The 21,327-nt window shown below is 39.0% G+C and overlaps 1 protein-coding gene across 4 annotated transcripts in view; it reads left to right on the top strand.

Moving 5' to 3' along the window:
* NRIP1 (nuclear receptor interacting protein 1) overlaps positions 1 to 21,327 on the top strand; it is a 93,198-nt gene that overhangs the window by 45,705 nt on the left and 26,166 nt on the right. The window contains exon 1 of one of the 4 annotated variants that reach the window (XM_010722284.3): positions 15,260 to 15,738. The exons of the other annotated variants lie outside the window; for them this stretch is intronic. The gene's annotated coding sequence lies outside the window, so the exon portion shown is untranslated. Of the gene's footprint in view, positions 1 to 15,259; positions 15,739 to 21,327 lie in introns of those variants that run through there. 4 annotated transcript variants of the gene reach the window in all.

Genomic DNA, 21,327 nt, shown 5'->3' with positions numbered 1-21,327 from the left:
AAAAAAACAACAAATCTTCAATCCTCTGTTTTTGTGAAATGTATTCAAGCTAAATTTTTCAGGCAACTTTTGGTAGGGTAGTAAAATCAAAACAATTGTTTTCATTCAAGTTTTATTAAAATTCAGTGCAATGGAGCAATCCTTTGAGAAAAAGAGCATTAATGTTAGCATTAGGACTTCTGTGATGATTTTACTCCAGTATGTTTTAAAAGGTAGCCTTGTTGTTTGTAGTAAAAATGAAGAGACTCAGATCATTCTAATTATTATACCTATTTTCTTGGAGTGCTTATTGTCTTTGTGTACATTCGTTTTATAATGTATGCATCTGCTAATGAAAATAATAATTAAATTCTTTCACAATGAAACTGACTGGGGGAAGGGTGGGGATAGAGAAAGCTCAAGTAGCACTAGCAGGCAGATTCATACCTTGTAAAGCCAGCCAATTCACTAATGAGGCTGACTCTTCTCCTGATGTATTTTGAAGCCTAAAGTTACATTTTCAGTTGGTGGCTCTCATTTTCTAATCACTGCTCTGTATTTTGGAACATGTTTTTTGTCTGTTTTCTGGCCCCTCCCCCCAACTCCTTCCTGACACTTCTTCCCACCCTCATGTCTTCTGCCCCATGTTCACGTTTGCATTCTGACCTTCAACTACCAAGGAATCTCTCTTGTATTGGGGCTGTAAGCAATCCTGACTTGAGGCTGGTTGAAGGTGCTTCTGCTGAAGAGCTTGGAGAGGTCAAAGGAAGTGGCTCTGTTACTCCAGAAGGCGCACAGGGTGGTGAACTGTGTTGTGGGACAGAGATCTGATCAAGTCTTTCAGCGCTGGGAAAGATGGGGGTGTTATCTAGAGCTGGGTAGCAGAATCATCAGTCTGATGTGGATTGTGATCTTGCTGTTTGGCTGAGGGAGTACATGCTGACTGAAATGTGGGAAATAATGCAACAGTCATCTTTCAGTGTGGTTGATACAAAATATTTGGATTAAACCTGATTTACTTTTTTATTGCTTAATCTACCTGTTCTTCATTTTGCTCCTGCTTCCATTTTCACTTATTTGGAATGATGTCCTTTCTTCGTGTTCCTTTGGTATAATTTTTTTTCTGAATCTTTGCCTTATCTATTAAACTTGTTACTTTTTTGTTTTGCCTCTCTTTTACTACTTGACCTAACAGTAATCATGAGTATTAATTTCAGGGCACATTCAGCCAGGTGCTGAGTTTAAATTTATTGTGGCAGTATTAAATGTTCTCAGAGTTTATAACAAACTTCTGAGACTGCCCAAGCTCAGCATAGCTTTTGAGGACTGCATTCATGTTGTTTTACAGGCCCAAATTAAATCTGGAATAGTGTCGCAGTTTTGAACTGTGTAACAATTCCAGTTGTGTAACCGTGGGGAGGAGAAAGGAGGTGGGACAACTGTCTGTCTGTCTGTCTGTCTGTCACAGATCTGGCTGGGCTTGTGGGTTTCAGCTGTACTGGGCGCTGCAGGACTGGGGAGGACTGGGGAGTGCCCTTTCTGGGAGACTTTGCTGTGGAAGTCATGTCTGGATCCCTGTGCGGCCTGTGTGCATGTATAAAATTGATCTGGGAGAAGGCTGGTCTGATCCGCGTATGGGTGCTGCACACTTGGTTTAATTCTTGATGTGGTGTCAGATTTTTCTTTTTTAGATTAATCATTGTGTTGTTTTAATAAAATGTATGCACAACCTACTTTATTAAAAAGCAAATGGTGTACAGTATTAAAGACCTCAAAGATGCACTGAAAAGATGGCATGTCATGTTAAAGTTCCCTGTTTTTGAAGCTGCTGCTTTGTTGTTAATTTGGGAACTAATTTTGGTCTTTCCTGAACTCAATTAAACATTTGCTTCAGTCACCACTTGTAGTGGCTTATTCCATTACCTGTAGCATTTAATACTTTGGCAAGACTATTTCTTGTATTTTCAATTACTTGCTTTATATAACTCAGGCAACCTGTAAGTCTTCTTGGTGTCCTCTTTTCTGATGAGAAACAAACCTGAATCTTCCAACCTCCTCTTAGGAGCTTCTGAGGTCGTGTATCATGGTTTTTACCTATTGTTGCCACTTGTTTTCTCCTTCAGATCACAAATGAGAACTTGGAATTTTCTCTGCCTTGTACCACAAAAATCTGTATTCCTGAGGACTTGGTGTTGTTGTTTTTGTTTTTTGTTTGCTTTTTGTACAAAACAAAGTCTAAAGTATCTGTAATGTTTGAAAAGCCAAGTTCAGCATGGGAAAATCTGAGGGGTTGCACCTGTGTATGCCTTCCACAAAAATTTCGCTATGAGAGGCAGCGTATTTCTGGCACACGAAGCTCACTGTAAATACATCAAGCTATGTTCTGGCAAAACTTTTTTTTTTTTTCTGAAGTGAGTCATATTTTGAGTATAAGTAGAAGACTGTCTATTCAGTGTGAAGACCAGATTTAATTAAACTTCTCTGGATGTAAACAAAGTAGTAAACAATTTGCTGCAAATGTTAAGATATGAATTACAGTGGAACTTTGCTTAATGCACCAAAACACTTAATATTGGAGTATGATCCTTCTGAGGCTGCTTGACATACAGCCTTGAACTGGGGCTAACCACTGTGGGATGATGCATAAACTTTAAGGATTTAAATAATTCCTTTCCACAGTGGTGTGACTTTGTTTGTTGTAAACTGCAACAGTAATGCAATCTGTTGATCACATTTCTTGGGGAGGATAACTTGCTACAAGTACTCAGAGGTGTTACTGTATGTACCATCTGATTAAAGGGGAAAAAATAATTTCTGGGGGGCACTATTGAGCTCAACCTTGATAGGTTATAAAATTTACCTGTTAAGAACCTCGTATTACTTTAAGCATGGAAATGTTTGGTCCCACATGCTTTCTTTCAGTAAACTGGGGGAAGAGAACAGAAGAAGAGGACAAGATATGCTGGTGCAGGGTTTTTGCAATTGATAAAGGAGAAGGAGGTCACCCACTTCTACTGTGTATTGCTACTGTATAGCAATACACCCAGCAAAGAGATTTCAAAGACTTTTAGGTTGGTGCTGTGCTTTTAGTGAGCCCATGCAGTCTCTACCACTGAATCTTTTACTGCCTGATGGGGGACCTTAAGTGCATAAGGAAAGGTGAAAACTAATCAGAGATTTTGGCTTCTTGCAGTGTTTCTTGTGGGAGTTGGTAGTGTGGCCTCTATAATGCGTGCCTGTTAACATAATCAGTAATTCTGTGCTGGAGAGTGATGTTATGTGATACATGTCATGCTAGGGGCTGTTAGAAAGTATGACTTTCAAAGTTGCTCACATCTGAAGTGAAGCAGGAAATAAATCTTAAAGCAAGCAGCAGAGGAAAGTTTTCTTGATGGGTGGATTAAAGGATTTTGTAGGTAATCTTAACTATTATGAAAGACTAGTAAATCCTGTTTGCATGTGGGTCTGTAACTTTTAATGAGTAATTAGTCAAGTTTAAGGATACATTTGTTGTGGGTTTTTTTGTTTGTTCTGTTTGTTTTTGTTTGTTTTTCCCCTGCATCACTGATACTCAGACTTTCAGAACAAATTATATTCTTGCAGGACATCTGGTACAGTTCATTCTAAAGGAAACATTGGGTAAATGTTTTAAGTCAGTGGACACAATCAAATTGCTTTGTCCCAGAAGCACCCTACATTCATCTTGAAATGATGTATTTTCTTCTTGAGTTCACTGCTCTGTAATGAATGGGAAGATCCTAGTATTTCCTGTGATTATTGTTTGTAGATGATTTTCCTTCTTGATCATTAGTTTTCTCTTGAATTTATGGAGTCAGATTTGCAAGTTTTGCTTGTCCCTTACCTTTCCCCTAGTAAGTAATCAATCCACTGGCTTCAGCACTAGTTAAAGTGGATAGATTTCTTCTGCTCGAGTTTAGTTGATACTGTTTTCTGTACTTTTGATCCGTGTGTTTGTTGTAAGGCTTGGTAGAGAAGAGAATTTCATACAGTAAATCATTTCTCTGTATTTTTAATTTTGAAATCTTCTGATTTAAAAAAATGGTAAAACCATGACTAGAAACTTACATGAATGTTATTAGCAATACTAGTCCTTCTATTTCGGAAAAGATTGTTTGCTTCTTTTTCAATGTGGCAAAAATAATGGAATGCTTCTACTTGTGTTTATAACAAAGAAAAATCTACTGAAGAGCTTACAGTGACCTGGTTGAAATAGTCAGTAGCAAAACCAGTTCTACGGCATCAGGGTGTTTTTTTTGTTTTCGTTTTTTTAATTTTGAAAGAATCAAAGATAAATGTCTTGCACTTTAAGGAGATGAGTTATCTTAAAAGCATACATGGACAACATGGCAGCAGTCCAAGAGCATTAGTGTGCACACCCTGATGTGGTGGCAGCTAGCAGTCACTTGGTGAATGTTATTCAGTCAACGTGGAGAGTGCTCCTCAGAGGACTGTACCTGTTCTGAAAGGAATCCCACTACCATCCTTGCTCCTGACACGTGAGGCATTTAGTGCCAGGATTGGAGTGAAACTTGTTGATCTGGAGAACGAGTGCACAGTGCTCAAGGGAACAAAAGCTGTTGCGGAGTGTCTGGACCGCAGGCAGTGATGTCTGTAGATGCGTGGATCGCTGCCTAAGGATGGAGAACATGTATGTTGTAATGAACATTGTTAGGAAATACAGTCACTGACGTAGGACTGGCCGTGTTAATAGATACGCTTGTAATGTATGTGAACTTTGCTCCATGTGACAGCTACGTGAGTTATGGCATGGTAACTTAGGCACTTTTTTTGGATAGAGTTGAGGCTGCAGGGTTTTCATGAAGCACTAGGATGGGAAATATGGTGTGAGAGCAATTCTTCTAATCCTTGCCTGCTTCCTTAACTCCTTCTCATATGTATGAAGCCACATGGGAGGGTCTGCAGGCCAGGTCAGTTTTTCCGGAGGATTGGATATGGTCTGCAAGCTACAGCTCAGGCTTTCCAGTTTGGCTTACAAAATAACTTGAGGTTTTACTTGAGTTTCTGAGCTCGCTTTGAAGAGTACAGATGTTTGTTACACTTAAAGACAAGGTTCCAAAAGGCTTTTGGAAGATCTTGCTTTCTTTTTCCATCATTATCTATTTACTCCTTTTGCTTAGGGCAGGAGTAAGCTTTACTCCTTCCTTACATTATTACATGCTTCTTGCAAGTGTTCAGGCTTTTACTTTATTATCCTTTGGAGACTTTTCCACAAAGAAATTCTTCCACAAAGAAATGAACCTTGATGTCATGTGGCAGTGAGCATGAATATTGCAGAGCCAAATTGCTCCTGCTGTGAGAAGCCTCATAAGAAGAGAATCAAGGGGAGGAAATTTTCCATGAGGTTCTTCTCTCAGATGTTTTGTCTGCACTCTATTCCAATGATGAATGTGGCAGATCAGAGGAGAGTGCTGCTTCATGAGCCTGGGAGGTCCTCAGGGAGAATCCAGGGAGTATAACCACAATATAGAGCCACCTGTGCAGGTACACACTATGTAAATAATTTTTTTTGGTTATGTTATGCTTTTGTGGGCTACTGTAGTATTCAATTTTGCTCTTGTGAGCTAATAAATTGGCTCTTCTATCTTTTTTTGTAATGGTTAATATTTCAGTGCTTTGCTTTATGCTTGTTACTATTACCCAACGTGTTGTAAAGAGTAGGGATCTACGGTTTTGTCAGTTCTCCCATAGTGTGGTTTTTCCATTAACCATTGAAAGTTGAAACAACCTGTGGGAGGACATTTGATAGTTGTAACACTATTTTTATAAAGGGTGTAAGGTTAGTAAACAAAATATTCCATCTCCTTTGTTCTTTTAAATGTTAGTTTTCAACTTATGTTTTCCCAATATGGCATCTTTTGCTCATCCATGATTTCTCAATAAATAATAATTTTCATCTTTCTGCTGCACAAGTAATAATGTAACAATGCTTTTCCATTTCTGTGGTCTTCATGTAGATTTCTAATAATTCAAAGTTTTTTTTTTTTTTGAGGAAAGAAAATCATTCTTTTCACAGCACCTTCAGTTAGTAAATAAATCTGTGGTTCTGTGTAGCTTTATGCTTCTTGAAGAGTGTGTTTCATGTCTATTTGGCATGCAGACGTATTGTTAGTCATCCATAACTGAAAATAATTGAAAAGTTACAAAGGTCTTATAAGTGTTTTGAAGTCTTTGGTGCATTTGAAAAGGAAAGAAAAAACTTCAGAAAGCTTCGTATTTTTGATTCTTTAAATGAATTACCCCTGGGGGTTGTAGCACTCTTAAAATAGTAAGAATTGGGGAAACTTGAATAGGCTGTTTCTTGTTCTGAAAAACTGGAGTTAATTTTGGAGTATGCAGTAAATACTTGACTGTGTCTTCTGAAAAAGCAGAAGATTTTAGTGTGGTCTGCTTTTTCCTGAGCTAGTAGTTCTGCAAACTGCTGTAGTTTAAAATTTTGTAGAGAGTATGGAGCTGTCATTCATTTTTGTTGAGGCAATGTGTTTTGTTTTAGGGATTATATATGCTGTAACCCAAACAAAGGGCCTTGTTTCTAAAAAGATCAGTCTAGCCTTTCTCAGAATGGTGGTTGTTTTTTTTGGGGGGGAGGGGGGGCTAGTAGGTATGCAGTAAAGTGAGATTCCCTGACTGAGTGTAAAGCAAAGCAGCTAAAACCTAAATTAAGAATTTTGTAAAGTTAAAAAACAAAATAGTAAGTGAATTCATCTTAGATGGATTTTCTACATTTTTTGCTAGCTGGAGAACAGAAGCTTGAGTCACTGTATGACCTAGACATTTGTATCATTGAAGATGAAAAAAAAAAATACTGGGAGAGGGAAATGCAATTGGCAACTGAATATTCCAATGAACTTGATAACCAGGAGCCACTGCTGACTCACATTGGCTTCAGCTATTTTGTTGGACACCTGGCAACAGTATTGCAGTGTGATCATTGCTGGGACTGTGCAAGTATGATTCATTCTTTTGGGTTTATCAGCTTCTTACTCTTTTTCTTAAATTGATATGAAGTACCAATAGGAATATGCATGTCTAACTCAGATGGACACGTGTGGCAATAAAGTATATCATACACAAGAGAACATTTCCAGACACCCATTTTTTTTTTTTGCTTTTCATAACTGGATGTATTTTATGTAATTTTTTACTTTTTAATATTTGAGATTTCCAAAGACAGAGGAATATTTAAACAAGACTATTTTAATTTAGTGTGTCAGTGACAATAAAGAAACCTTCATCTGAAAAACAGAATACAACGTTTCTTACCCTTTGTGATATTTCTTTTAGCAATCAAGTGCCGATTAAAAAAACAAAACAAACAAAAAAAACAATCCTCACAATAAAAACCAAAACCAAAATAAGTGCCAATTCTACTCCCTCTCCCACATCTTCTATCCTACTCTATGAAATATAAGAAAGAAGAACAAAGACTCAAGGAAATTAGCTGGTGTGAAAGAGAAGATCTGGGGACCGGGGTTTTGTTCTTAACAGTTAACCCTTTGCCTGTGTTACATTTCTTATCTTGAGTGAAAGCTACTTTCCATCTTACTTCCCTTGCTTTTGATTAGAAATTTAGAAAAGACTGTGTCTGTCAGAGCAGGGAGAGGAACTTGAGGACCTGATTCTCTACTGGTTGCCTTCAAAAAACTAAGTGTGAAAAGTGTGGCCTAGACTTTGAGTTGTAGGAGTTTAACCTAATTTTATATTAGACCTTTCAGATATGGGTGATGGCTGCAGAGACTGAAGGCTAAACTAGAACCCATGTTTAATAGGGTAGCCAAGTAAAATTATTCACAAACAACTGATACAGGCAACTTTAAAAAGTTTTTTTTTTCTTACTATTTAAAGATGTTTCCAGACATCACTTTGTTCTTGAATGCACTTAAAAAAATAAAAAAATACTTTTTCTCTGCAGACAGCCAAAAAGCTGTGCATGTGAATGCTAAAAATGACCTTGAGCTGGAGAACTCAAAGGTTGTTGGTGCTTTTGTACTGAATAAAATGAACTGGCACAGCAGTGTGAAAAACCTGCATTCAAGTCCAGGTTCCTGATTTAGCAAAACATATATACTGTGCCTATTCTACTGTGAATACCCATGTAATTCTTGATTAGCATACAAGTTAAATTTTAGAATAAACAGAACTTATGAATGTATGTAATATGAAGTGTTGGTAATATTCTTTGATGGATATCTGAGATTTCTGAAGTAGGAGATGGAGCCCCTGAAATGAACAGTGCCTTCTTGTGCTGAGGTGCACCTTGCGGAAAGGAGTCCTCAGATCCAGATCTGGAAGGTAGTGCTTTTAGCAAAGCACTTGAAGAAGTTTCTTACTGTGAATGTTGGAAGTTGTTGGGAGAGCTAAATAAAAGCTCTGGTTTTACTAGTGGAGGAGAGAGCAGAGAGAGAACTTAATGTAGGGGGCTGACTAGATGTTGAATGAGATCTTGGTAGAACCAGGTAATTTCCTTTCTACTGGTATAAACGTTGATAATCTATTAAGATCATTTCTTTTCACCTGTGGATTTGGAAAGAATTGAAACACTTGATTTCTTCAGTCTATAATATTTAGCACTTCTTGTCTTACCTGCTACATTTAAGCAATAAGCATACTATTATGCAGTAGGAAGCTAAGAATATAACTAGTATGTGTAGTAGAATAAGAAAGTTATAGTAAGTTTACTTGAGACTAATACACTGATTATAAAGTTTCTCTCCCTTCACTTCTTTATATGTTTTCCATGGCTTTAATTACAATGAGTAGAACATAATTAGATGTAACTAATGCTTCATAATAGTGCTTGTGTGCGTTTTCAGTCACATTTTAAAATAGTTCTAAGATCTGGCCATATTCATGTTTTATCTGTTATTTCAGTACTTAGTTTGTATCTGTTGATGCTTCCATTTTAATGATGGCACGCTTTTTTTTTTCTGTATTAGTACTACTTAATAGTGCAAGCAGTATAAAAACCAATTTATCCAATTTTCTGTTTACTCAGGTTACTTAAATATAAGCAGCCCAACTTACCTAATTTGCACTTAACAATAGCAGGAAAAATGTCAAATTTTCTCCACCACAGTGTATCGAAGTATGATGAGAATCATAGCTTACAGCTTCTGTCTATGGAAGACCCTCGTGTGCAGTGCCAGACCTTGGGCTGCTTCTGATACTGCAAGGAACACAGGTCAACAACATTGTGTGCGTAGTCTTGGGGCAGTTTTACAGCTGTTCCTTGTTAATACTGGTTCCAGTGGGAAGTATCAGTGTTTGCTCCCATGTCATGTCATCTTTGCGTTAGGTATGGTTTTATTTAATAATAGGTGCTTGGTGATAAAAGATCTGTCTGTATAAAACCCTGTCATCTTTTTTATTTATTTTGGTGCTCAGAGCTACAGTACATACAGAATAACTGCCTTATGCTTAAAGAGTGTTAATGTGTAGTCAGTATCAGCAGTTAGAAAATGGTAAGATTGAGTCAGTATGTGCAACCTGTGCTTGGACTGGTTTTAAAATGCTGATCTAATCCATTACTGAGTTTGCATGGCTACATCTGTGTGAGGAGCCAAGTGGATAGCATTACTTCAGAGAACAGTATGCCTCTGTGAAGTTACTGACCATGAGAAATTGTAGCCACAAAGACCATTTTTATCAGTAGGTTAGAAATTTATAACTGTCCAACTTTGTAGTTGTTGCAGGGTCATGAGTGCTATTTTCTCCCTCGTGTGGGTATACGCATTGCTGCTCTAACTCTTGAGTTGTGGTTGGATGCTGAGTAACACACTTGCTAACTTTTGTGTGAAGTTCTTAAGACAGTCTGATTATAAAGTTTTTGCTGGACTGTTGTGGCCGTGGAAGAAATATGCTAATTTCTATTTTGGGGTTTTGGTTTCTGCTTTTGGCAAAGCAACAAAATCTGTCTAATATTTGGCAGCAACTATGACCTGGCTTGGAATCTTTCATTCCATCTTTCAGTTGCCCTGTTCAGCTGGAACATTGCAACATTGCAAACTTTGTTTTTTGTTTTGGGAGTTTTCTCACCTGATGTTTGGAAATGCCGTAATATAGCTTTGTCTTGCTACACATTGGAGCAAACTTAAGAAACCACCAATGTTGCATGTTCAGCTGTGCATGCCATAAAAATATTTCTTAGTATTTTCTGCAAAACTAACATGCAACATAAACTATTTAAGTTGGTCTTACCTAATTCCTTTTCCTAGTAACTCTGAGGTAAATTGGAAAGTTTTCTAGGAAATACAGTTTAGGATCCAATACTGAAAATAAAAAATAAAAATAAAAAATTGCGTAATAGGCCAAGTGTACCTAAACTTTTTTTTTTAATTTAACTACAACTGGCTGCCTGTGTGGTGTTCTGTTATTTGAAGGACACGAAAAGAATACATTTGTGTAGAACAGTCAATATACCACATGTGTGGATCTGATCAATGTTTGCCAGAGGCCCCAGAATGGATGAGAAGGCATGCTTGGTTCCCATTCCCATGTGGCTGTGAACCAGAGGCAGTTTGGGCCCTTCCCACAAGGCAAGCCTTGAGAACATTCTGAGTCATGGCAGAGGTTACTCTGACATGAAAGCACTGTGGGAACACCGTGGCTCTCTGTCTAAGCATAATAAACACATTAGAAACCTTGGTAGGTCCATGGAAAGCTTCTGCGTTGTACAAGTTCCTCCTCTGCTGATATAAAAGGTGCTATCACTGGCATTGCTTACAAACTAACGCTTAAAATGGCTAGTTGTTTAACGTGGTGAATATCTTGTGAGAAGAGCTGTGGTTCTCAGGAATGACAGTGTGAATTGATTGCAGAAGTAGGTGGAAGATAGTGTTATAACAATTGTGACATAACTGCCAAAACTGTCCTTCCTCAGCAAACTTAAATATTTAGTTCCTGTGTAATAGATCATAATACTTTACAAAAGCAGACTAACTTGAGCCACGAATGTTCAACCAGAAAAGAATTAGAACACCCTCTGCTGGTATGAATGGCTCTGTTTTCCATTTCTCCTCAAGGACTTTTGGCATTTATCAGATGTTTATCCTAGAAATAGTAAAAGACGGTTCTAAACTGTGACGCTGCCTTCTTTTTAATAACCTGAGATTATTTTTGACTCGTTTGTATTTTTTGTTTTCCTCAGAAATTTGATAATTTGTATAATATCCCTGCTAAAGCAGATGTGAGGATAAGATGATGCTGATTTTTTTTTTTTATCTGCTCTTGAAAATGAGAGTCTGTATTGTTTGCTAACTAGGAGATCTTTCTTATTGGAATTGGAGGGTTCTGTGTGCAAGTATGTTTTTGAGAAAACACAGTTAACACATGGATGCTGATAGTCGTATCTGAATGGCACCTCCAAATCCATTGGACAAACTTGTGATGGAGTAACTCTGCGTTCCTAGGCCCTTTCTTAGTGGTTATCTCTGTGCTTCTGCTCAAGCTTTTAGAAAGCTTCTGTGTTGCTTGTCAAGTGACAGCAGTCAAGAGGAAAGAGCCTGGCTGACGTTTTTTTGTTCCCCTTTACACTCATGTTCTCAAACTCTTCCTAGGCCCGACGCATACTAATATCCTTCCTTGCCAGCTCAGGGTGGCTGGGAAAGAAATCACAGGGTAAGATGAGGAGTGGACACTTCCTAAATTCTTCCCTTAAAACACGTGTGCCCAGTCTTCAGTAGTTACGTGGGTGCTGCTGCAGACAACCCAAAGCAGCCTTTTGGCAACCTGGCACTTCATGAGGGCTCGGGGCTGTGTGGGGCTTCTTGGAACCGTTCAGGCAGCTGGCAGTAGCATTGAGCTATGGGGAGAGGAGGGCAGCCGCTACGGAGAGCCTGCTCAGTATTAATAACAGCACCATTCTTAGTAAATGGTTGCTTACATAATTTTGTTATGAAAGAATGCTTCTGGTTGAACCGTTGAATCTCTGCCACATGTGAAAGCAGCGTCCCTTCAGCACTGCCTGCTGCGAGAGAAGGGTTAAGAGCAGACAACATCCAGTCAAAGACCTTGTTTTTAATTTTGCCTCTCACACGGGCACAGATCCGGCTAAGAGCAGCCCAGATTAGTTCGGAAAAACCTTTGAAGAGATTTAAGATGTCCTTCAGCCAGTTTGAAGGTTTTTGTCTTGCAAATCCAGTACAAGGGCGCCTGCAGGCATCTCGACCCTTGCTGTGCTGCTGATGCAGCTCAAGGTCACGCTAACCCGCCCTGTGACATTCAACAACAACAAAAAAAAATTATGCGGTGAAACTGCTTCAGCGTTCAGCCAACCAACAACTTCCTCAGTTCCTCACTAAAGGAAGAAGGGTGTATTTTTTTTCTTTTTTTTTCTTTCTGGCTTCGTAGATTTTTGCTGCAGGAAATAATCCAGGATTTCTGGTGTGTGTGATGACAAGGTCATTTCTTAATTAGAACACATGTAAAGAACAAAGCTAAATGGCTTCAAAACAGCTTTGTAGTTGATGGAGAGGATTTAAATTATTTAAAGAGATAGTCACCCAAGTATGATGGAAACGGAATTCTAAACACATTAACTCTTTCAGTACTCCAGAGCTTCCATACGCTACTGAAAAGAAAATGTCAAACTTGACGAGCAATGCTGCAACTGCTGATAAATGAACGTTTTTTGCATCTATTTATAGCTGAGATTGCGTTACGCTTTCCCTTATCTGAATTGGGAAAGCCAGATATTTATTTATGACTCAGTTACGGTGAAATATTCTGCACTGGCCAAGGATTGAGAGGTAGCAGCTAGGAAACAGCTTTGTAGGTATCAGAGGTTTGATTTCTAGCATGCTTTATGTTTTAGTGACTGTAGTGGTGAATACATGCCTGACTTATGGAGTGAGCATACATTCGGTATTGCTTCTGAAATGCTACTGGAAGAAATTTGGACTATGTTAAAGGAGGATTTGGGATTGAAAGGAGAGAATCAACAGTGTAAATGGCAACTTCACGTGGCTTTGAAGTATCAATAGCCATTTGAAAAGCCTGGCCGTAGGAGGGATCTTGTGATTTGAGTTTTGTTCCTTACATTTGTTTGACTCAGAGCACCTAAATGCAAAGGCATTGGTTGAGCTATATCTTGAGGTGTTTGCCTTTTAACTGTGGATCCCCGTAGCCCGGTCCCTCCGCGTTTATCCCTGATGTGACGTCAGGGACTGCGCTGTGATCTCTCCGTGCCCGTGGACTGCCGTTCTGCATGGCGCCCCCTGCTGGAAGGGCGGCCAGCAGCACTTGCCGCGCTGGGGGAGCGGAGCCTGCCCGGCTCAGCAGGGCCGCACAGCAGCAACAACGGCACGGAGTAGGTAGGGGCTTTGCTAGCAGATTGGTTGCGGGTTGTGTTTGTGCTCAGAGATGCTCTTGCGTGATGCGTCAGACACCTGAAACGTGGAAGAATACGTTGTCTTTTTCTAGCCAAAAGTTACGTGCACCAATCTACAAGTTAGGTGTTTCAAGTGTAAAAGGCATTATGTATACCGAGATTTTGCCCCTTTTTTTTTGTTTTTGTTTTCTTTTCCTGGTTAAATCTTGTGCAGCTGGAGCACGATGTGCAGCAAATGTCAAATGTCAGGCTGAAATGGAGTATGCTGGCTGCCCTGGCTCCTGGAGCCTCCTTGGGAGAAGGGGGAAGCTGCACTTGGCAGCACGGGCAGGGAGAGCAGGCACTGCAACTTCTGTCCTCTCTGGGCTACTGTTTCTTTCTGCCTGCGCTGCCCATCTCGGGTTGGGCTTGTGGGAGGGAAACGGTGGAGGATAGCAGGCTGCACACTAGAAAAATGGATGGGACAAGACGGATGTGCTGTGTGAAATCTGTACGCCCTTGCCCTTGCCTAGAGTGTGCTGTGCCCTTAATATTATGGGAGACCTAAGCTCACCTGCTAGTAATTTCTAATTTACTGTCCTAATTCATCGATTTGTTATCACTAATTGTACTTCATTTACTTCTGTGTAGTTTCCAGTACCTAAAGGGTTGAAAGGTTGCTGTAATTGGCACCCGCAGCTGCTCTTTCTTTTGACAGGGGATAATTTTGCAGCCTATGCTTTGTGTGACAGCTGCCTAATTGGGCATTCTCCCCTTGTAGCAAGCCTGCCTCCTCCAGCCTCCCTGCTGACAAATGGTGGTGGATTATAGATGAGGACACGCTGACCCGTTCGACCTTGCTGAGACAGCGGGGAGGGGCCTCCTGCTACTTGAGGGAAGCTTTGGGTCATTTAAAGGACAAGGTCATGAGCCAGGTGGGGAAATGACATGATATCACATGACAATAGCCCGATGACACGGTCAGTATGTCAAGGACAAACTCATCAGTATTGATTATGCTGCTTTTTCATAGCATATCTGTGAAGCCATTGATATTTCAAAACTATTTTGCTAATTTATTCTAGGTGAAGTGCCAAATGCTATTTTCAGAGTTATTTTTAGGAGTATTTGTACAGTATTTTCTTCTAAGTACTGATCACATACAAAAGCAGTTACTAAAACCCTGTCAATAATAATTTAGAGGATTCATTTTGATGGTTTTCATAAAATGTGCATCTGCAGGGACTATAAGGAAAATACCAAGAAGGAAGAAAATCTCTGCTTTTAAATTTCAGCATTCCACTTTTAATTCCTACTTAGTAGACACATATAATGATCTTTGTGATAACATGCGTGTTCACTTGTATGTGGCTGACTGGAATGTGGGGAGTCTTTAAATAAAAAGAACCAAAGAAAAAAGTGAAATATAAATTAAGTGTTTAGAGAAAAACTCTTCCATTGGCTCAGGAGTGATACAGTGAAGATAATGCTTAGCCTATTTTAAGCGATGCCAGCAAATAAAAACCTGCTAAGTGGGTTTTAGAAAATATGTTGTGTATACAAGTGACAGTATTTTGAGAGCATCTTCACGTTGCATTTCAATGCTAATAAACTTCAAGGTAAATGAACAGCTTGTTTGACATTTGCATGTTAGACAATAATAAAATGCTTTCTTGAGGAGTAATCAGGCTGCTGGGTTGGTTATTTTGAGGTAAGGATAAATACAGTCGAAAAGAAAACTCCCTTCAAGGAAGTTGTCACCCGTTTTTGAACTTTAATGGTATCGTTCTATTTTAGCCTCCACCCAGCAGTCTGTGTTGCACACATGCCTGTGCAGCGCACACACGCACACACTTGCACCAGCACATAGGCACGTACGGATACACGCAGCAGCAGCAGCAGCAGAGTTACTGAAACAGTCTGCTAAGTATAGAGGGAAGTGTTCACTTTAGCACACGGTTTGCCTTTCTGTGAAATCTGATTTGGTGTTGGATGCTGTTGTGTCTGAATCTCGTCAGTTCACCAGGATGTAATTTTACTCCCCTGAGGTAAAAAGCCGTCAGTGGTAAAGTGTGATAAATTAGTTCACACAAATAGATGCGCGTGCGTGTGTGCGTGTTTAATTCTGACCTTGCTGTGTATGTGTTTAGCTGCTCTCGGTGCCCTAGTCAAGCTTGGTGGAGGTTTAATCCCGTGCCCTTGTACACGTATACTTGATTAGTAGTTGTGGTTATCTCGGCAGAAGACATTCCGCCCTCCTCCTTGTATTGGTCGGGACCCGGGCATTGGGGAGTCAAGTCGAAGGAGAAAGAAAAGAGATTTTTGCATTAGTATTCTATGAAAGCCTTACTGTCTGCAGAACAAATTGATTGCTACAGCGTACCTGTGCTTGGCACCACTGCTGTGAAAGAAAGGTATGGTTGTAATCTGTTTTATTGTATTACATATTGTGACACTCCAGGAATGCTTAACGTTCAGCTCTTCTGTGGCACGTGCTAGAAGTCTAAGCAAAGAGAAATACGGGGATGAATGAAAAGTATGTGAGCCTGTCGTATCTGCAGCTTTGTTTACTACAAAGAACTCGGTAGCCCCTGCTAACGAGGCAAATTTATTGTATATGCCAGTGGCAGTGTAAGAAGGCTGGCAATGGAGTTCTCTGTTTTATTTTCAGTTACAGCTGTGTCAGTAGTGGCTGCATGACTATACAGATAATATTCCAGTTAATGCTTTAAGTGGGGGGGGTTGGTTTAACTTTTATTAAGATGATAAATGAGAAATATATTTGAACATTGATGCGTTTGCCTCTTTAAATGAAAACGGCTTTTTTTCCCCTAGGTCTTTTATCAGCTGCACTGGTCCTGCATCCGGGGGGTGGGAGGGAGGAAGGTGGTATGTGAGGGAATGTACAAAGGCAGGAAAATCTTAGATGTGCTGGTATGATAAGTTGAACTGGAACATAGCTGAGAAAAGTCTTAGAGTATTTGAACTTTCAGTTCTCCCACCATACGCCCCAAACATGTAAATATGCACCCATTTTTTAGCAAGAAAGCCAGTGCTGTTCATTTTCTCAACTCCATTGCAGACTTTACACAGTTGATTCCCTAGTTTTGTAGACGCTTAGTTGATCTCAGTTGTGTTTGTGAAGTATGAACGTTAATAAGATTTGGGCTGTTTCACAGAGGGCTGTGATTAGAGCTTCATTCTTGGCATCACTAAGTTGTGTTTGTGATTATTTGGATGTTTGCTTGTGGTCATTCCAAAACATCTGAAGTATCTGCTCTGGTCATGTAGATGTTTTCAACTAATCAAGTTCAGGACAGGTGGCAGACTTGTCCCGGACGTTTAAATCTGGACATAGACCTAATGCAATAACTTGATGAGAAAATGAAAATCCATCTTTCCCAATGTGTTGTCACTATATGTAAACGGAGGTATCTGTGACATTCTCTCTCTGCTCATTGTCCCAGCAGGTGACGAGTAAATGGGTTCCTTTAAGGAAATGAAAGACTTGGAAAATGCCGTATGCTGAAGAGCAGTCATGCACTATAATAGTTACTTCCGTCTTATGGCCTTGCAGGCTTAAGATTAACACTTTATAGATGTGTGGTATATTTATGAGTATTTGCTTGAGCAAATTTACACCTCCCAAAGAGTATGAATACAGCCTTATGTATGTAAGTTATTTATCATCTAGATCCTTTGACAGCTAAGAAAATTTCTGAGAATCCCAGATGCTGTGCTGTGATTGTTTGTACTCAAATGACTAATTTAATCAAAATTAACTAGTCAAAACTTATTTATTCACAGCAAATATTTTGTGAGTGAGCTGTTCTTCTCCCTGGAGTTCTTTTGGAAAGCTGTATGAGTGCCTGTTGTTACAAATGGTGATAGAAATAGCTGCAAAACTTCCACAGCAGATCATAAGATAAAGGGAATTGGTCATCCTAAACAAAAATTTTGAAAGTTAATAATGATACTACTGCAGAAATAGTTAAATTGCATCTGAAATTCCATATTGACTTCTTGTAGACTTTAACCAGTTAGTGGAAAGTACTGAGTTCTGAAGAAGGTGTTAAATACAGAGCAGTACTGCATTTCGATGCAATTAACTTCTGTTCATAAATAATTCAACCTATGACTTTAAAGTAAGGATTGGAGGAAAAGAAAATGATGTGATGAAATCCAAGTCCTTGAAAATTTACCAATCTGTGACTGCTTTGAGACTTCATGTAACTCTTTTTTTTTTTTTTTAATAGAGCCAGTTGTGGGAGTTGTGGTTGTATCTTCTCCCCTTTCCTTCCCCCTAATTTTCCCCCAGTCATTAGTTTATCAACAGCAATATGAGGTAGATTCTTTAGTTTGCAGAGAGAAGATAGTGGACAGTGTGGTTTTGGTATCTGAGTTGTCCTAGTGTTGTGGAATATGTCAGCATGGTTGGCATGTGATTTGTCTGAGTTTGTTTTCTTAAAGGGAAAGTAGAAAGCTGTTTGCAGAACGAAAACTTACATTGCCAGCTTTACTGAATCAGCATGCTTGAAAACAGTAAAACCTGCGTGATGATTTTGGATTACAATGTGACCTGGAGTGGTCTGCTCTATTAGAAAACCACTCTTAGGATGGAGGCAGGCAGTTGATTCCACCATTGGTTGACCATGTGGCACAGTCTTTCCTCTGGAGATATTTAACCAAGTTTTAAGCAGGAGTTGATGCTTGAGCGTATTGTCAGGTGGGGCAGATTTTAGTAGGAAATTCGGGTTTAGGTGCTTTTTGAACAGTAGCTGTGCCCTCCCTGAGCTTGTGAAGTGCCTGTTGCCCACATCCACCCCCCGTCCTTCTGTTAGCATGCTTTAGCATTGGTAAAGTGGTAAAGAAGAGGAACTTGAAGTGTTGTGTAACTTTTCTGAGTAAATAGATCATGTGTGTGCAGATATCAAAGGCGGTCTTAGCTCAGTGCTGTAGCTACCAGATTCCTCTTAATGCTGAAGGCAGTTGTGTAATTAACAGCCTTGTGTACTGAACTGAGACTGGTGCTAAACCTCTTGAGGGAATTATTTTGTCTATTATGTTGGTTAACTTTCCCTAAAAATTAAGTGTTGCTGACTTCCCATTAAAGTGATGGGGGAGGATTTTTATAAGACTTAATAAAATGTACCTGAGCATTATTTTTCCTGACTAGTGGATAAAGCATCTGCAGTAGCAGATGTGGTTTGAGTGATTGGTTGAAATAGAAGCATTAATAAAAGAGCTGCTTCCAGGGGCAACTGTGGTAAGATAGGAAAGTGAAAAACTGTGCTTAAAAACACTTTTGTACGTTTTAAGATGTTCTCATAATGTAATTGCAACTTGTTTCTTTTACTGGCATGAATGCCCTATTTGGGGTAACAGTAAATGATTTAGATTAGATGAGGTGATTAGCATTCTTTTTGTCTTTTCTCTTGGAAAACTTTGAGCTTGTTAAAAGTTCCAAACGCTTAACTTAGTTTTTATTTTACATTTTTCTTCCACTTGTTTGAATCTTTGCTTCTACAACATCAACCTTAGATGGTTTAATTAGCTGTCTATGGGTACTTACAGGATTTGGAATACTGCTACTCTCCCAACCTTTGTGTGTTTTGTAAAGCCAATGGCAGTTGTTCGAGGTTTCTTCTCTCTCTCATGCATAGGGGAACTATGATGGATGTCTGAAAATTCTACAAATGAATTTCCACGGTAACCATGTTTGGGTTTTTTAGTGATATTAGCCAAGTTAGAAACTTCTTATGTGAATAAAACTGTAAGATCAATTTAAAATGTATGTTCTTTGAAGCCAAATATGGAATTTGAGGTTATAAGAACTAGTGGGAAATTAATATTGTTTTTTTAAGGGGTGCATATTCTTCCTATCCTTTTGGCTCTGTTTAAATGGAAGGCAAACTCATTTTGCCAGGCTGAAGTTCAGTCACTCACGCAGTGTCGAGAGGAACCTCAGTCAAGCTTAGCGTAATTCAGTGTTCCAGAGCCAAGGCAGCACTGAGAAGTTCTGTAGCTCTTAAAAAAGACACCTGCATGAGCATACTTGCTCTGTCAGCTTCACTCACCTCTCCTTTGTAGGTCTACTTAGAGCATGGACTGCCAGAGTTGTGTTTTGTTTACTTGTACGTGCAAACGAATGCACAAACTGTTTCTAATGTGTCTGAGAAATCCAGTGCTGAATGTATTGCAGCTGAATTAGACCAACAAAAAGCAGACTGTGGCAGCTTTCTAAAGCAGGGAAATAAAAATGGCTCTGTTGGGGAAGGAAGTGCTTAGAGAGATGTATAAGCATTTATATGTACTTCATTTTGGAAGGTCCTTGCTTCTGGATAAAAAGGACTTCATTGCTCTGGGGTTATCAACTGCTGCTACGGTCCTCCTAACTCCAGCAAACTCAGTAGGCTTTAGCCATCATAGACAGATCTTTGAAAAAGAGGGGAAAACTGGTGGAATGTACGTTGATATTTGTTAGATGTTCTGTTTTGGTCAGAAATAGGTGTGTTTTCTTGCACTCTGATACTACCCAGAAGCTTCCAACATGGTTTAGACCCATACAGTGCGCATGATGAGAGGTCCTGGTGAACAGTGGAGGAGTGAAATTACTATAGTCAGTGTGCAGTGAACAGAAGCAGCCTAGTTTCAGATGTTTAGATGTCAGATTGAAGTAGGTCTTTGGCAACTGAGATGCCTCTTACTTGTCATTAGTTTGCTTTTTGTTTGTGAGTGGGCCTTTTTCATGATCTCATCTTACATGTAGGTAATACAGAAATGAATTTTTTAGTTCACTGAAGTTATGAGTAGTTTGAGATTATTTTGTTTTCCAGGCTCATGTTGTAAATAGGTAGTTCATGAGAATTTGTTTTATAGGTAGGAATGGTGCCTATTGTCTGCAGCTTGATGGTGAAGTATACTGAGGTTCTTTGTTTTTTAAATGGAGCTCCTAAATTGTGGTTATATTAAAGAAAAAGCTATTGCTCAGGACGATCAGCTTTAGGCACTTTGTTCTCAGCTTTTTTTCTTTTTTTTACCAGTACTATAATTTTGAGAAAGAGAAAGTCATTTCATGGAAGGGTAGTTCAGATGCACATTTTCCATAATTTGCAAGTACGGACTCCTGCAGAATTACAGCTGACAGTACAATCAATGGAGGAAAACGTCTCTTATTAACAGCTCTGTGCTTCTAAGAACACTTCTAGTGCTCTCCAAGGCTTATGAAGTCACTATGTCAAGGGGTTCTTACAGCATTCAGCTAGCCATGATGGAGTGCAAAACAATTTGTAATTAAAAATGATTGGATGAGCTTTACTGTGCAAAAATTAAACTCATAATCAAATTTGCCAGTAAAAGAAAGGAAGATGTTTAAAGAGAGGTTTTAATGGCACTACCTGGAAAAGCAAAGATCTTACTTGGATATCCTTATCAAATAGCTGAAAGTTGGTGCAAAACTGTTGTAAATATGACCACCTTTCTCATGATTGATCTGTAACGAATATAAATAGAACTTGCTCTTGGAAAGTATCTATTTGCTTTAAGGTAATCAAAGGCAAACAAACTGTTTAATTGGGGAAAAAAAATACTCTGCATGTTACATTGAGATATATTAGCAAAAAGGCATATGTTGTTGTTCCGTGTTCCTTTGAACTGATCGTGTTTCATCAGGCAGTTGACAAAACCAATTTGCATTCAATGTTCATTTTGTTTCTCAAATATAAAAATGAATTACAAGAACAGAGTTCTGTCTATTTAGAATTTTCATTTTGGATTATTTTTTTTTTAAAACAAATATGAGTGGTTTGTTTTGGTCTGAATGGAAATGGCAGTCATTTACCGATGTCCACCCTCATTTGCTTCTCCTTTCTCAACAGCAAATTACAGAGTTGGGATGTATTGGATCTTCCAGTCCTCCCTCTTGTTCAATTGGTCAAGATCAGTATAAAAGCAATACTAATATCTTCAGATTTTGACTTCTTATCCATATGCTTTTTGCCATG

This window comes from Meleagris gallopavo, chromosome 1 (assembly GCF_000146605.3).
Source record: "Meleagris gallopavo isolate NT-WF06-2002-E0010 breed Aviagen turkey brand Nicholas breeding stock chromosome 1, Turkey_5.1, whole genome shotgun sequence".
NCBI classification, from domain to species: domain Eukaryota; kingdom Metazoa; phylum Chordata; class Aves; order Galliformes; family Phasianidae; genus Meleagris; species Meleagris gallopavo.
Note: the sequence above shows the minus strand (reverse complement) of the source record. Positions and strands in the feature narration are given on the sequence as shown.